Raw genomic sequence first — 13,838 nt, 5'->3', positions numbered from 1 at the left:
AGTCCTTCCTGCCTGCAGCACTGCTGGTAAAGACGGGCGGACCAGGCTTCAGCTGGGATTTACCTCCACCGGGGGGCTTGCGCCTCTTCCCCACGAGGCAACACCAGTCACTGCCGATAGGTGGCAGCCGCAGTCTGCCTAAAGCTTTGGTTCTCGCTTCCCAAGGAGCTCAGGGTGTGGAATCCTCATTGTTCGCTGGCATCTCCCAGGCCTGTGGACTCACATCCTCCCCCAGCCAGCCCTCCCACAGCCTCAGAGCGAATGTGTAGAAACTAAGCGAGCTGATAAAAGGCTGGACCTAGTGCAGATCAGAGAGCAGGCTCTCTCCCGTAAAATGAGCTTTTGGTTTTGGAACATAACCCTGCATGGTTTGTTTGGCAATTTCGAGGTGTCATCAATTTAGACATTAACCAGTAAAGTCAAGTGGAAGTTTTTTATTGGCTCCTGGTGATATCACACGAGGCTGGCGGAACTGGTTTTCTGGGTGTGGGGCTCCTTTATTCTCTGAAGCATCTAGAAAATACTCTGAGGCCTTTCACCTCCTGCCCAGGCAGGGCCTCCAACGTAACTGGATACTAAGCTTTCTCAGACTCTTTATAAACAAGAGAAAATTCCAGAAATAGAAGTGTAAAGTAGGAGTCAAGAAAGTAAAGCGGGTCTCTCCTGGGCTGCACGGGGAAATCAGCTGGGAGTTTCTGTGTGCACACGGCGCCCGGGCCCCGCCCCAGAGGTCTGATTAAGTGGTCTGGACGCACCCTGGGCAGCTGGAGTTTTCAGAGATTCCCCAGGTGACTCCTGTGTTCACCCAAGACTGAGAACCGTTGTCAGATATAAGCCTTTGCTCCTGTGTTATTTAAATCTTCACACCCACTAACTGGTGTAGTTTCCTCGTGACTTGAGCACATTTAAAACAAAACCCCAAACTTAGGTAGGAACAGTTAACACAGGGTCAGAGGAATGGGAACCTAATTAAAATCGATGATAATGCAAAGTCAGTTTTTTTCTCTCTCAAATCACCATTAACTGCTCCCAAAGAAGACCAGCCTGCTGTTGACTTTATCCATTTCTGAACGGAGTGCTTGTCCTTGCAAGTACTTTGAGGTTGTCCAAGAGGATGCCGTGCGGCACTTCAACTTTTGTGATACCTGGCAATTTGTTTGCATCTGATCCCTTTGAACCTTTGCATTTGACAGTGAAGTCACTGCTTCCATAAGTTGCCTAAATTCTGCAGTGGAAGGCTTCGGGCACAATTTAGGTCAAGTCTGTTTAAAGGTTAACACTCAGAGGCCACCAGTGGAGGCAGAGATATGAGTGAGCCCCAGGAAACCTCATTTCAACGGCCAAGAAATGGCTGTGGACCACCTTCAGATGATGGTTATGTTTTTTTCACATGCTGATAAGACCCGTGATTCTCTTGGACAGTTAGCCTATTCGCCCTCCCAAGGGCAGGCAGAGTTGGGGGGTATAGCATGGTTGTGTGGTGTGCTAGAAGGACTGAAGCCGTGGAGCGTGTGACAAGCTGGCCTCACCCTCTCCTCACCAGCAGCGTGACCTTGTGCAGGTTGATCACTGTCCCTGAACTTTACCTATAAGGAAATAATAACCATGCCAAGTGGTTTGTCTTAAATAAACGCGATAAAGCTGTGATGTGCCGGGGACGTTTAACGACAGGTTGGGGTGGGGAGCACCCTGATTTGTGGTGTTTGCCAATTTCCATGGTGTAAATGCTCCCACTGTGGCCAATTTCAAGATGCCAGTGAGTTTCCATAATATCTGGCTTTTAGCACGTACCATATGGCTGCAATGCTTGGTGTCCCTGTCAGCCTTCTCCCTAATCCGTAAAGGCAGGATAGTTTTCTCCTCACGTTTGCATCACTTTCTGCCAGCGTGGTTCCTTCCCCAAGACCAGAGCATAATAGCTAGATTCAGAACATGTGGATGTGGGAATGAAGGCTGGACTCTGTCATTTGCAATGGTCACCTCCAGAAATCATGGCGCTGAGCTGTCAGTGCGGCAGGACAATTAGAGCATCTCATGGTAGCGTCTGGAGCTACCTACCCCACTTCCTGCAGGGCAACCTGGGAGCTGGAGGAAAGATGAAGACTGCCTGTCTTCCCATTGGCCCCAGAAGTAGCCTTTCCCCTGAGATCAGTATGTGTCTGTTAGCCTCTTTGCAGAGGAAGGAGGGTTTGGGGTGAAGACTGAATGGGATCCAGGAGCCCCAGACTCTGATGCTGCCATGTTTGTCTCAGTAAAGCTGGTAATTGGATTTGGGCCTTTAGGCCAGTCACTTACTTACCCTGTCCTCATTTATCAAAATGTGAGAAATACCAGCTCTGTGCTCGGCTTCCTTTCAAGGCTTTAGAAAAAGGGGCGAAAGAGCTAGGGGCAGGCCTTGAGTACAGTCACATAGTTAACGCACTGCCGGCAGATGTGATCACGTGTAAGCAGAGCCGGGGCTGCGCAGGGAAGTTCACATTCACACGAGAAGTGAAAGTGACTTGCGTCACTTTCTATCACGTGACCGCCGTGGGCCGCTGATCAGCTCACTGAGCCTGTGTCCTCGTGTGTGGGATGGCGCTGATGATAAGTCTCACTTATTGATCACTCCCAGTGTCGTCCTCCCTGTTCTAAGCCCTTCACCGTCAGATTTGTTTTATGGTTACACAGCTGGCAGCGTCAGGATCGGAACAGCCACGTAATTTGTGAGCCCAGTGCCCTTCTTCAGTTTGGCTAAGAATTTCAAGATGGCAGCAGAATGTGAACACACAGGTTTGTCCACCCACGAGGCCGTCTCCTCAGGGGGTTGTGAGGTTGGAAGTGGGACTAAGGCATTCTTAGCAGTGGGAACAGCGTGCACAAGGGTCTGGAAGTGGAGGAATATGCACAAGGAATGATGAGCCCTTGTGGCTACAGCTTCGGTTATGTGGAGGAAGCAGAAGTGTGCTGGTAGGTAACACTGCTTCCAAACTGTGTGCCCTGAAGGCCAGCCAGAGGCCCTTGCCCTTTAAGGCTCCTTGTGGTAGGACGCGCTGGAAGGTTTGGATGATTTTGAGGTAAGTCAAAATGATGAGTTTGGGTTACAATCTGGATATGGGGGAAAAGGAAAAGCTTCTGATGCCTGACGGCCTGGCCCTTTGTTTGGGGGACAGCAGGCCTGTCCGGGTGTCATCACACGCACACACTTTGCCTTTGAGCACACAGCAAACAGGATGCGTTTCTTCCGGAAGCAGAAACTCTTTGAGAAGACACACTCGATTTAACTTCCTAAAAAGAACAGCTGTCACTGGCTGTCGATTCAGTCATTTCTCAGTTTGGGTTTCCCCCCCCCCCCAAATATTCCAGTCCAGTTCTCAGAGGCAACATCTGTTCTTTGCCTATGTTCCTTGCATATAATTATATCATATAATAATCATCATTGAAAATTTCAGAGGAAACAAACTCTGCAAGAATAAAACAAAACCAGAAAAAGAAAAAAAAAAAATCTTCTTCCAAATCACTCCCAGATTCTTCTCTCACACTAGGTAGGGGCCCCAGGAGTGGGGCACCTCAAGTCCAATGGCCTGGATTCAAATCCCAGCTCCCACTTCTTAGCAGTGAAACTTTGGACAAGTTAGGTAACCTGGACCTCGCCTTTAAAGGAGGGTGATAGTACTAGCCCTTACCTCAATCCTAGTGCATCACCTTGTGCTGAAAATTCAGTGAGAGATGCTTAGACTAGTCCCTGGCATGGGATAACCAGGCCGTACATGTCAGCATCATGCTCTCCAGACTTTCTACAATGATCCTCAATCACATTTAAGATCAGAAGCATCTATATAAAGTTATATTATCATTATTATTACTTCTTTATCCCCAGTGGGAGTGAAGGTACCATCAGCTGAGTCTACGGTCGTGAGGGTGGGTTAAGCTGTACGCCTGCCCTGGAGGCCTAGAAAGAATGGCTCCTGGACTGGCCCTCCCACGTGGGCTTGTTGACTGAAAAAAAAAAAAAAAAGCACAACTTAAAAGTTGAGAATGCCATTTTATTTGGCAGACATACTGAGGCCTGAACCCTGGGAGACAGCCCCTCTGATCGCTCTGAGGGGCAGCTCCGAAGAGGGAAGGGAGGAGCCAGGATATATAGGAGATTTTGAAAACAAAACAAAACAAAGCAAAGCCAAACAAAAACCAAAAAACGAAAAACAAAACAAAACAAAAAAAACAGGCAGTTAGAACATCAAAAGATTACTTTTCACCAGAACATTAAAGATTAAAGAAAACCGGACATCTCAAGTTAATGAATTTAGCGCTTTTCTATGTGTGGGAAGATGGAAGAGCCTGGGCTCACTGAAACCGCTCCTTTGATCTGCACCTTAACTCTCTAGGGCCGGTGTCCTGAAAGTCCCATCCTGAATCCCCTCCGGGGGCGTAGTCTGGGCAGCTGCAGTGGCTGATGGCTTGATGGCTGAACCATCCTTTGTTTACTGATGTGGCCGGTGACAGTCTTTGTCCACAGGCTCATGACAAACAGACTCTTGATGAAATTATCAGAAGCCTGAGCTGAGCGAGGCCACAGGGAAGAGGGGAAGCAGATTGCAATCTGCACCTGGCTTGGAAGAGGAGCTCTCCAGATTAATAACCATCTCCCTTCTTTCACGATTCAGGACTGGACTCCTACCGGGAAGCATTCCACAGGCATTATTCCTTCAGGGCTGACGTGGCTGTGTGCTGGAGATACAAAGAGAAGTAAAACCTAGGTCCACCGAGGAGACCCAGCCTGCTGGGGCGACAAGACAGGGAACAAACAAATGGTGACAACAGAAACAATTGTCACAACGTGAGACCTTTCTGAGGCAGGGGGTGTGAGGACTGCCTTCTGCTTCAGGAAGTCCAAGAAAGCTTCACACAGTAGGTGGCCATTTAAGGCTCTCAACTGACTAAGAGATGAGGAACTTTCTGGGGTGACGGAAATATTCTGTATCTGGACGGGGACGATGGTTGCATTGGCACACGTGGTCACCCACATTCAGGGAGCGTAACTGATAACGAGCGTGTTTTATTTTATGTCAAATAAACATCAATCGAGTTGATTAGAGGAAGAGCCAGTGAGGGCAGGCGCCGTGTTGTCGGGTTAGCACACTGCCTGCCCTTAGTGGACGCCCAGTAATTCTCTGCTGAATGAGACCAGGAAGGCAGAGGAGTGAGAGTACTGAAACTTTCTGTGTCCCCAGAAGCCGGCTCTCCCTGGCTGCTGGTTCTGAATCCTGCCTTTGTGTGGCCACCAGAAGCCTGGCGCTGAAGCCAGCCTCTGCGGGGGGAGGAGCCTCCACTAAATGCATGGATCCAACCTGGGCTATCAAGGCCTCAGGGAGCGCAGGGATGTCTTGGCTCACTTTTCTTGACACCCAAGCTCTCGGGGTCTGAACACGGGCATGATTGGTGGACCAGCTCCAAGCCTCGCAGGCCTGGTGGCTCCCATCTGCTCCATGGTCTACAGTTTCCTCTGGGCTGAGCTCTCAGCTGCCAACCCCTGACACTGCTCTCCTCTGAGGCTCTCTCCCCTCCCCCTTCCTCCCCCTCCCTTTCCTTCCCTCTCCTTCCCCTCCCCCCCCCATCCTCTGCCTGAGGACTCTGTGGGGCCGGCTGGCAGGAGGCCCCAGTGGGGAGAAGTGAGGCCTGAGCCTTACTAAGGGCTGTGTGTGTGTGTGTGTCTGTCTGCCTGCCTGTGTTTGGGTGGATCAACCTGTGAAAAGCTCTAAGCTTCCCCCCTCAAAGCAGGATTGCCACATAAACTCGAGGAAGCCCAGTTAAATTGGACTTGCAGACCATGAATAATTTTTAAATAGAAATATGTCTCAAATATGGCGTGGGATGACTTATACTCAAAAGCTCTTTGATTCCATATGATATCACTTATATGTGGAATCTTAAAAAATGAGACAAATGAGCTTTTTTACAAAACAGAAACAGACTCACAGACACAGAAAACAAACCTACGGTTACCGAGGGAGGAAGGCGGGGAGAGGGATAAATGCAGATACTAACTGCTACATATAAAATACATCATCAACAAGGTCCTACTGTACAGCACAGGGAACCATATTCGATAGCTTGTCATGGCCTATAGTGAAGAAGAACACAAAGAGGAATACATGTATGTCTAGGTGAATCACTATGCTGTACACCAGAAATTAACACACCATTGGAAACCAAATACTGTTTTTTAAAAAAAAGCTATTTGATGTTTATCTGAAATTCCAACTTTGAGGCATTCTGCATTTTTCTGGGCTAAATCTAGCAACCCTACTGGGGTGGGATGAGAACCTGTGGAAAGGGGAGAGGGCCATATTCCTTTAAGCCTGCCCAGGGAGCTCTCAGGGAAACAAGCGCGGCCCAGCCACACGGTATTCAAGAGGGACCTCAGCATCAATGTCAGTCACGGTGGTAATAATGGTGATGGTAGGGGGGCACGTGAACCTGCTCTGCTCTGCTCCCGTGGAGGTGATTATCCAGTAATTCATACGGGAGAGCGGCAGTTTGGCAGACATGAGAAGGGACAGGGGCCGCGAAGATGCTTCATTCCCTCTCCTGCCCCCCACCTCCTCTGTGCCACTCCTTTTTGTCACAAGGTAGCCAAGTGGGAGTGGCTGGGGGGCACAGGTATGGATGCCAGACTGCGAGAGGTGGCAAGATGCCCCTCCTGCCCCCGCCAGCCTCACCTGTCTTCCCAGGCTTCCCCCATCCACTACCCATGTGGGGCCCTCCCTCGTCAGCACCCCCGCTTCAGCACTCCTTTGGCACTTAAGTCTCAAAGTAGGCAAGTGGAAAGTTACTTGTACATAAACGGACGGACGGATGATGAAACCCCAGGAAACCACAGCTCCTCCCCTGCTGGGGCACCAGCCAGAAGCCAACCTGCTAGGCTTGGGACCCGCTTCTGGCCTCACTGCACACCCAGAGACCTTAGGCAAGTCACTCACCACGTGTGCCATTTATAAACTCTTCCTTCCGGGGCTAGCAGATGCCAAATAACGGAGACATCTGAAAATGAAGCCTCCGTACAAATGCATGCTTTTGTAGTGGGTCAACCTGGCCACGGGTGCCTCCACTTAAAGAAATCCAGTGCAGGGATAGTCAAACGCACACGTACATCGGTATTTGATTCCAGGAGCAGCCTCCCTACCTGACTGAAATTATAATTCCACTCCAAAATGCACTGGTGTGCTCGCGTTTTAGAGGAAGGCCGCCAAGGCACACAGCTGCTCTAGGTAAGGGTGGCTTAACTCGGGGGCGGTGGGGCTGGCTGACTGAACTGTACTTCAGCTGCGTTCTAGAATGGACGTGTGCTGGGGCCCCGTCTACAGTCAATTTGATTACGGGTTCTAACAGCCATAGTCTTGACCGTAACTGTCCCCCTGGCCCTTTAAGAACACAAGTTCCTTCAAGTGCAGATGAGCAGGAAGCGTCCCTGCTCCGTCCTGACCCGTGCGTTTCACTTCCTTTCAAAGGTGTTTTCTTTCTAAAGAAACCCCAAGTCCAAGGTCACATTTGATTTCTTTCAAAGGCATTCTCAATCAACTGCCTTTGTGTTGGCTTTATGAAGTTTCGGGGGGGGCAGGAAAAGGTACAAAAAATATGCGTTTTTTAATTTTACATTTTTAAAGAGACTTTATTTTTTAGAGCAGTTTTAGATTCATAGCAAAATTGAGTGAGAGGTCCGGAGATTTCCCATATACCCTCTGCCCCCATACATGCCTAGCCTCCCCCACCAACACAAACAATATTTAAAAAATACATAAAAGATTGTCGACTGAAATAAATGCGCAGCCTAAAAGTTGAGAGTTACGTTTTATTTGGCAGGAGGACTTGAGCCCGGATGACAGCCTCCCAGATCGCTCTGAGGGACTGCTCCGAAGAGAGAGGGGAGGAGCTAGGATGTATAGGAGCTTTACAACAGAGACCAGGTAGTTGGAACATTAAAGATCACTTGTTAGCTAAAGAAAACCAGGCATCTCAAGTTAAAGAATTTAGCGCTTTTCTATGTAAGGGAGGGAGGAAACATATGGGCTCATTGAGTTCATTCCTTTGACAAGCACTTAGCTATCTAGGGCCAGTATCCTGTCCTTTCTTATTCTGAGTCCCCGCAGAGGGCACCATCGTGAGTGGCCGCAGAGGCTGGGCTGCAGGCTTGTCTTCACTGGGGGGTGGCTGCAGCCGCTGATGACTTGATGGCTTCAGCATGCTTTGTTGACTGATACTGTTTGCAGTATTTTTCGTTCACAAGATGAAAGTAAACCATAAAATTGTATTTTAAATGTCTTGAAATGTAAAAGTCGTACATGCTTCTGGGAAAAACTTAAACGATAGAGGATTGTCCATTCCTCCTGCCAGAGGTAACCTCTGATAATAGTTCTTAAGACCCCCTTCTGGAAATTGTCTCTGTGTACCTTGCTTTTTTATTACACAGAGGAGATCCTCCAGTATTTCTGAGGTTCTCTTTTTTCCACTTAAGAGTATACTTTGGACGTCCTTCCTTGGCATCGTGAATAAACCTGCCTCAATCTGTTTCTAACGGCTGCATAATTTTCCATTATTTGGCTATTCTATTATGTATTTAATGTCTTAATTAATATATACTTAGGTTGATGCTAGATTTTCCACTTAACTACAGTGCTATGGGGAAAAGCTGTACATGTATGTATATGTATATGTAGCTATAGATACATTCCTTTGCATGTGTCCAGATTCGACGACAGAAAACAGTTCCAACAGTGGAGATGCTGGGTCACACCAGGAATGCTGTGAGAGCTGTCAATACCTCTGAAAAGTCTCTACCGACTAATACTTCCAGTTAGGGCCTAAGACCAAGTTCATGGGGTTATTGAGAGGATCTAACAGAGCAACACAGAGCACACACTACAAATGTTAGTGTGCTTCCCATCAAAGCAAAACAAAACAAAACAAAAGCAGACCAAAAAAAAAAAAGTCCCAAACAAAAAACTGACTTCGACTGACCTAGTCAAAGGCCAATGAACAATTTTTGCTGTATCTGAGATCTCAACTTCTCCTGCCTTGCTGTCCCTGCTTGAGGGAGGAAAATGCAAATGAAAGACTGAAAAATAAACCTTCAACGGTTGCATTCAATGGCTGGCCTCACCCTCTGAATAACCTTGGGCATGCTGCAGCTCTCAGCCCTAGTCTCTTCCTCTGTGAGATCGGTCTCGCTATAACCGCCCAACCAGGTCATTAGGGGACTGAAAAAGCACGCAGGACCGTGCCTGGCTCTGCCAAGCCTTTCACAGATGATCCCTGTCATTGTTATTCTCAGCCACGAATCCCCCCCATCCTGCTCCCAACTGCTCTGCCCACGTCCCCCAGCAGGACAGGCAGACAGTTGAGTCACCTCACCTAACAGATGATTCACAAACACAAACTACGTGCCAGGCTAGTTGAAGGCCCTCTGAGACTCAACACTGCAATAGGGGACTGGTCCAAGCGCATCCTCCAACTTCCTGGGCTGCCCTTTGAATAGAGTTATAGCCCGTGAGGTTCAGCAAGCAAGTTGATTGATGTCTTATCTTTTGAAATTTTCTCCTTTGGAGCCCTCCTACACTGTTGATGGGAATGTCAATTGGTGCAGCCACTCTGGAGAACAGTATGGAGATTCCTTAAAAAACTAAAAATAGACTTGCCATGTGATCCAGAAATCCCACCCCTGGGCATATATCTGAAGAAAAATATAATTTGAAAAGATACATGCACCCCAATGTTCATAGCAGCACTATTTACAATAGCCAAGATGTGGGAGCAATCTAAGTGTCCATCGACAGGTGACTGGATAAAGAAGATGTGACATATATACACAATGGAATACTACTCAGCCATAAAAAAGAAATGAAATAATGCCATTTGCAGCAACATGGATGGACCTACAGATGATCATACTAAGTGAAGTAAGACACAGAAAGACAAATATCATGATATCACTTATATATGGAATCTAAAAAAATTATACAAATGAACTCATTTACAAAACAGAAATAGTCTCACAGACATAGAAAACAAACTTATGGTCACCAAAGGGGAAGGTGGGGAGAGATAAATTAGGAGTTTGGGATTAGCATATATAAAATAGATAACCAACAAGGGCCTACTGCATAGCACAGGGAACTATATTCAATATTTTGTAGTAACCTATAATGGAAAAGAACCTGAAAAAGAATAGATTTATATATATATGTATATCTGAATCACTTTGCTGTATACCTGAAACATTGTAAATCAACTATACTTCAATAAAAATTTTTTTTTCTCCTTTGGAAACTGGGTACCCTGTGAATACTCTGGTATTGTTCAAATGACAGCTAAGTTCCTGGTAAGTGGGGACGGCGCTGACATGGTTTCTCCATGTCTTCAATGCCACACAGAATCTCACTTGGGTTTGTGCACAGTGGGGGAGCCATTCGCCCGCACTGAGGTTACAATTAATCCTGCCATTACTGAGCGCTATGGTCTGAATGTTTGTGTCCTTTGCAAAATTCTTGTGTTGAAATCCTACCCCCCAGTGTGATGGTATTTGGAGGTGGAGCCTTTGGAGGGTAATTAGGTCATGAGGGCGAAGGCTTTGTGAATGGGATTAGCGCCCTTATGAAAGAGACCCCACAGAGCTCCCTAGCTCTTCTGAGGACACAATGAGAAGTCTGTGGCCTGGAAGAGGGCCCTCACCCGGCCATGGTATCGCTCTGATCATAACGTCCAGTCTCCAGAACTGTAAGAAATAAATTTCTGTGGTTTAGAAGCCCCCCAGTCTGCGGTATCACTGACCTAAGAGTTCTTCCCGAAGACCGCTAAAACATCCACACCATGTCAGGAATAGAGATCAAATAAAAAGCACGTCTCAAGAAAATAGTGGCTTCACAGTGGAGGAACCTGGCAGAGAACACTTTACTCAAGTAATCAAAGTTTATATCCCCAATAATGGAACAAACCAACGTCGTGCACCTCCCGATGCAAGACGCGGAGAAGGTCCAGCATCCCTTGTGTAGTACTCCTGCCAAAAAGGCCAAGCCCCAGTCTAATCACGAGGAAACATCAGGCAAACCTAATTCAAGGGAAATCGCACAGAACAACTGCCCTGTCATCTTCAAAAATATCCGTGTCACGGAAGACCAAGAGAGGCTGAGGAAGTTCTATATTAAAAGACACCAATGGGACAGGACAGCTAAATGTGATCCATGCTCCTTGATTAGAACCTGAATCAGAAAAAAAAATGTTATAAGGACATTATCAGGCTAATAGGCAAAATGGGAATGAGGTCTGCTGAGCAGATAACGGCGTTGGAGCAATGTGAAATTTCCTAGTCCTGATAATTACACTGTGGCATGCTGGTCCTTGTTCTTAGTAAATACACACCAAGTATTTGGCAGGTAAAAGGTGTCAGATTGACAATGAACTCTCAAAGGATTTAAAAGATCAATCGATCGACCAATGGCTACATAGATTGATCGATCGATCGATAAATAGGTAAGAGTGAGAGAGATAGGATGATAAAGCAAATGCAGCAGAATATTACCAGCTGATAAATCTGGGTAAAGAGTATACAGGAATTTTTCACTGTCTTTTTGCAACTTTTCTGTAAGTCACTTCAGTATCATAAACAATCAGGTGTGGTCCCAGTGGCCCATCAGGAAAAACAAAGGCATTCCAGACACTTGGGAAATTCCAAGTTTAGAGGTTCCCTCCTAGGAACAAGGGACCTAGGCCAGCCGCATACTTTCTTATGCAAAACCAGATCCAGTTATTTTAGCTTCAAAAGTCCGGCATTTATGCCAACATAGCCATAGAGTACAAAATATAAAATTCAGACATGAAAATACCTCCTCCTGGCCCAAACTAAAATTATGTCCCTGTCCGTACGTAGACAGAAAAATAGAAAGACTTAAGTCCAAATGTATGCTTACTCTTTGTGCCAAGGACCATAGTAGTAAAACAAGGCGGGGAGCGTGTGTGTAAATACGTTAGGCAAGCCGTTTTCATGAATGAGGAAGTTTAGGTTTTTGGACACCAAGCAGGCAGGTTCAAATCTGAGAAATGGATTCTTGGAGAACAAAAACAAGCTACCAAAACACCACCGTCACCGCCACTGCCACTACCACAACGAAACCCCGGTGTGCTATTGTTTGCCTAGCGCTGGGAACAATTCCATTACCTATAAATCACCCTGCAGTTCATTTTAATACTGCCCTTAGACGACTGAGTTTCATAAATGACTGAATCTGGTTCCCTCTCATCCTAGCTAGCTACTCCTTCTCCCGAAGTATGCATTAGCTGAGCTCTAGCACCTAATATCATGCCTAAAGGACCGGGGGCCCACGGTTGGAAGTAAGGAGTTTAGGTTTATGTTTGGGCTCTGCTCACCAGCTGAATACCTTTGGGTGTGTCACTCAACCTCTCTGTGCTGAGTTTCATCCTCTGTGAATTATTGATACCTAGCCCCTTTATCTGCATAAGGGTGCTTTAAAGAGATCATGACACCAAAGATGAGAAAATGCCATGATAAAACTCACAAACAGCAGAGAAATGCGAGTTGTATTACATAAGAATTACGAAAGCCCAGGATGTAAAGTGACACCTGTAAACCGGTCTTTTTTTTTTTCTTTTCTTTTCTTTTCTTTCCCAACTGGTGTCTAATCTGCTGTTGCCTTTGAGCTCTTGCCTAAGCCTTTTTAGGTAATCTGCTGCTCTAGACTGTGGAATTTAGGCTGTACAGAGAGTATGGAGGAGGAAATGGTAAATTACATTTCTAAAGCAGAGTTATTCTGTGGTTTCTCCGGTTCATTGGTAGCCATGCCGTTTCATCCATGCACTCTCATAAACCATCAGCTGGGGACTTTGTCTAGTTCAAGAGACTTCCCTTTTAGATAGACTGGGGTCCACAGACATTCAAGAGCTCTTTGGAGCGAATCCATGAACTTAGAAAAAAATTACACCTTTATTTTCTTTAACCTCTAACTGAGCGTTAGCATTTCCTTCCAGGATGCACGTTGGCAAATCGTTTAGCACGGGCTGCTACAACAAAGTACCATAGTTTAGGTGGCTGAAACAACAGACATTTTGTTCTCAAAGTTTTGGAGCCTGAGAAGTCCAAGATCAAGGTGTGGGTAGTTGGGTTCTTGGCTTATAGACAACTGCCTTCGTTCAGACGAATGCTCAATCCGTAACAGCGAGGAATCTCTGTAATATGAGTAGTTCCTGTGACTGTATCAACAACAGAAATGACAACTATTTCGATATCTGTTAACGTTTTGCAGGTATCTACCACTCATCACTATTCTGAATTTATGCCGGATGTGAGGCCTACTGCTAGATGATGTTACTGAACGCATAAAGAAGCACGTATATTACTACATCACAGTGTTTACAGCTCTTTTGGTAAGTGTATGGACATATAATTGCTTGCATTCGTGATCCCAGGTTCTTTATTATTTTCTGCGTTTACATAATTCCAAGAAAGGGTCTGTAGACTTCCTCAAATTGCGCTGGCACAAAAAGAGTTAAGAACCTAGCCTCTCACCCCACCCTGACTCCCCTCCCACTTCCTCATAACCAGACACTGGGGTGGGAGGAAATGGGACTCTGATTCACTTTCTTTTTTCTTTCTTTTCTTTTCTTTTTTTTTTTTTTTTTTTTTTGCATTTAAAAAATTGAGTTAAAACTCACATAACACAAAGTTAACCAATTTAAAGTGAACGATCCAGTTGGCATTTAGTACATTCACGATGTTGTGTAATCACCACTTCTAACTAGTTCCCAAAGATTTTCATCACCCTAAACTGAACCCTGGTGCCTATTAAGTA

At 46.2% G+C, this 13,838-nt stretch overlaps 1 protein-coding gene across 7 annotated transcripts in view; it reads left to right on the top strand.

Annotated features, from left to right (window-relative positions):
* TLR8 (toll like receptor 8) overlaps nucleotides 1-13,447 on the top strand; it is a 74,451-nt gene extending 61,004 nt beyond the window's left edge. For 2 of the 7 annotated variants that reach the window (XR_010379253.1, XR_010379252.1), the window contains exons 3-4: nucleotides 4,647-7,250; nucleotides 13,293-13,446. The gene's annotated coding sequence lies outside the window, so the exon portion shown is untranslated. The other 5 variants (XR_010379257.1, XR_010379256.1, XR_010379254.1 and 2 more) reach the window with 4 other exon arrangements.
* Nucleotides 13,448-13,838: the final 391 nt, after the last annotated feature.

Source organism: Camelus dromedarius, chromosome X, assembly GCF_036321535.1.
Source record: "Camelus dromedarius isolate mCamDro1 chromosome X, mCamDro1.pat, whole genome shotgun sequence".
Taxonomy (NCBI): Eukaryota; Metazoa; Chordata; class Mammalia; order Artiodactyla; family Camelidae; genus Camelus; species Camelus dromedarius.
The sequence above is the reverse complement of the archived record's forward strand: the minus strand, read 5'-3'. Positions and strand labels throughout refer to the sequence as shown.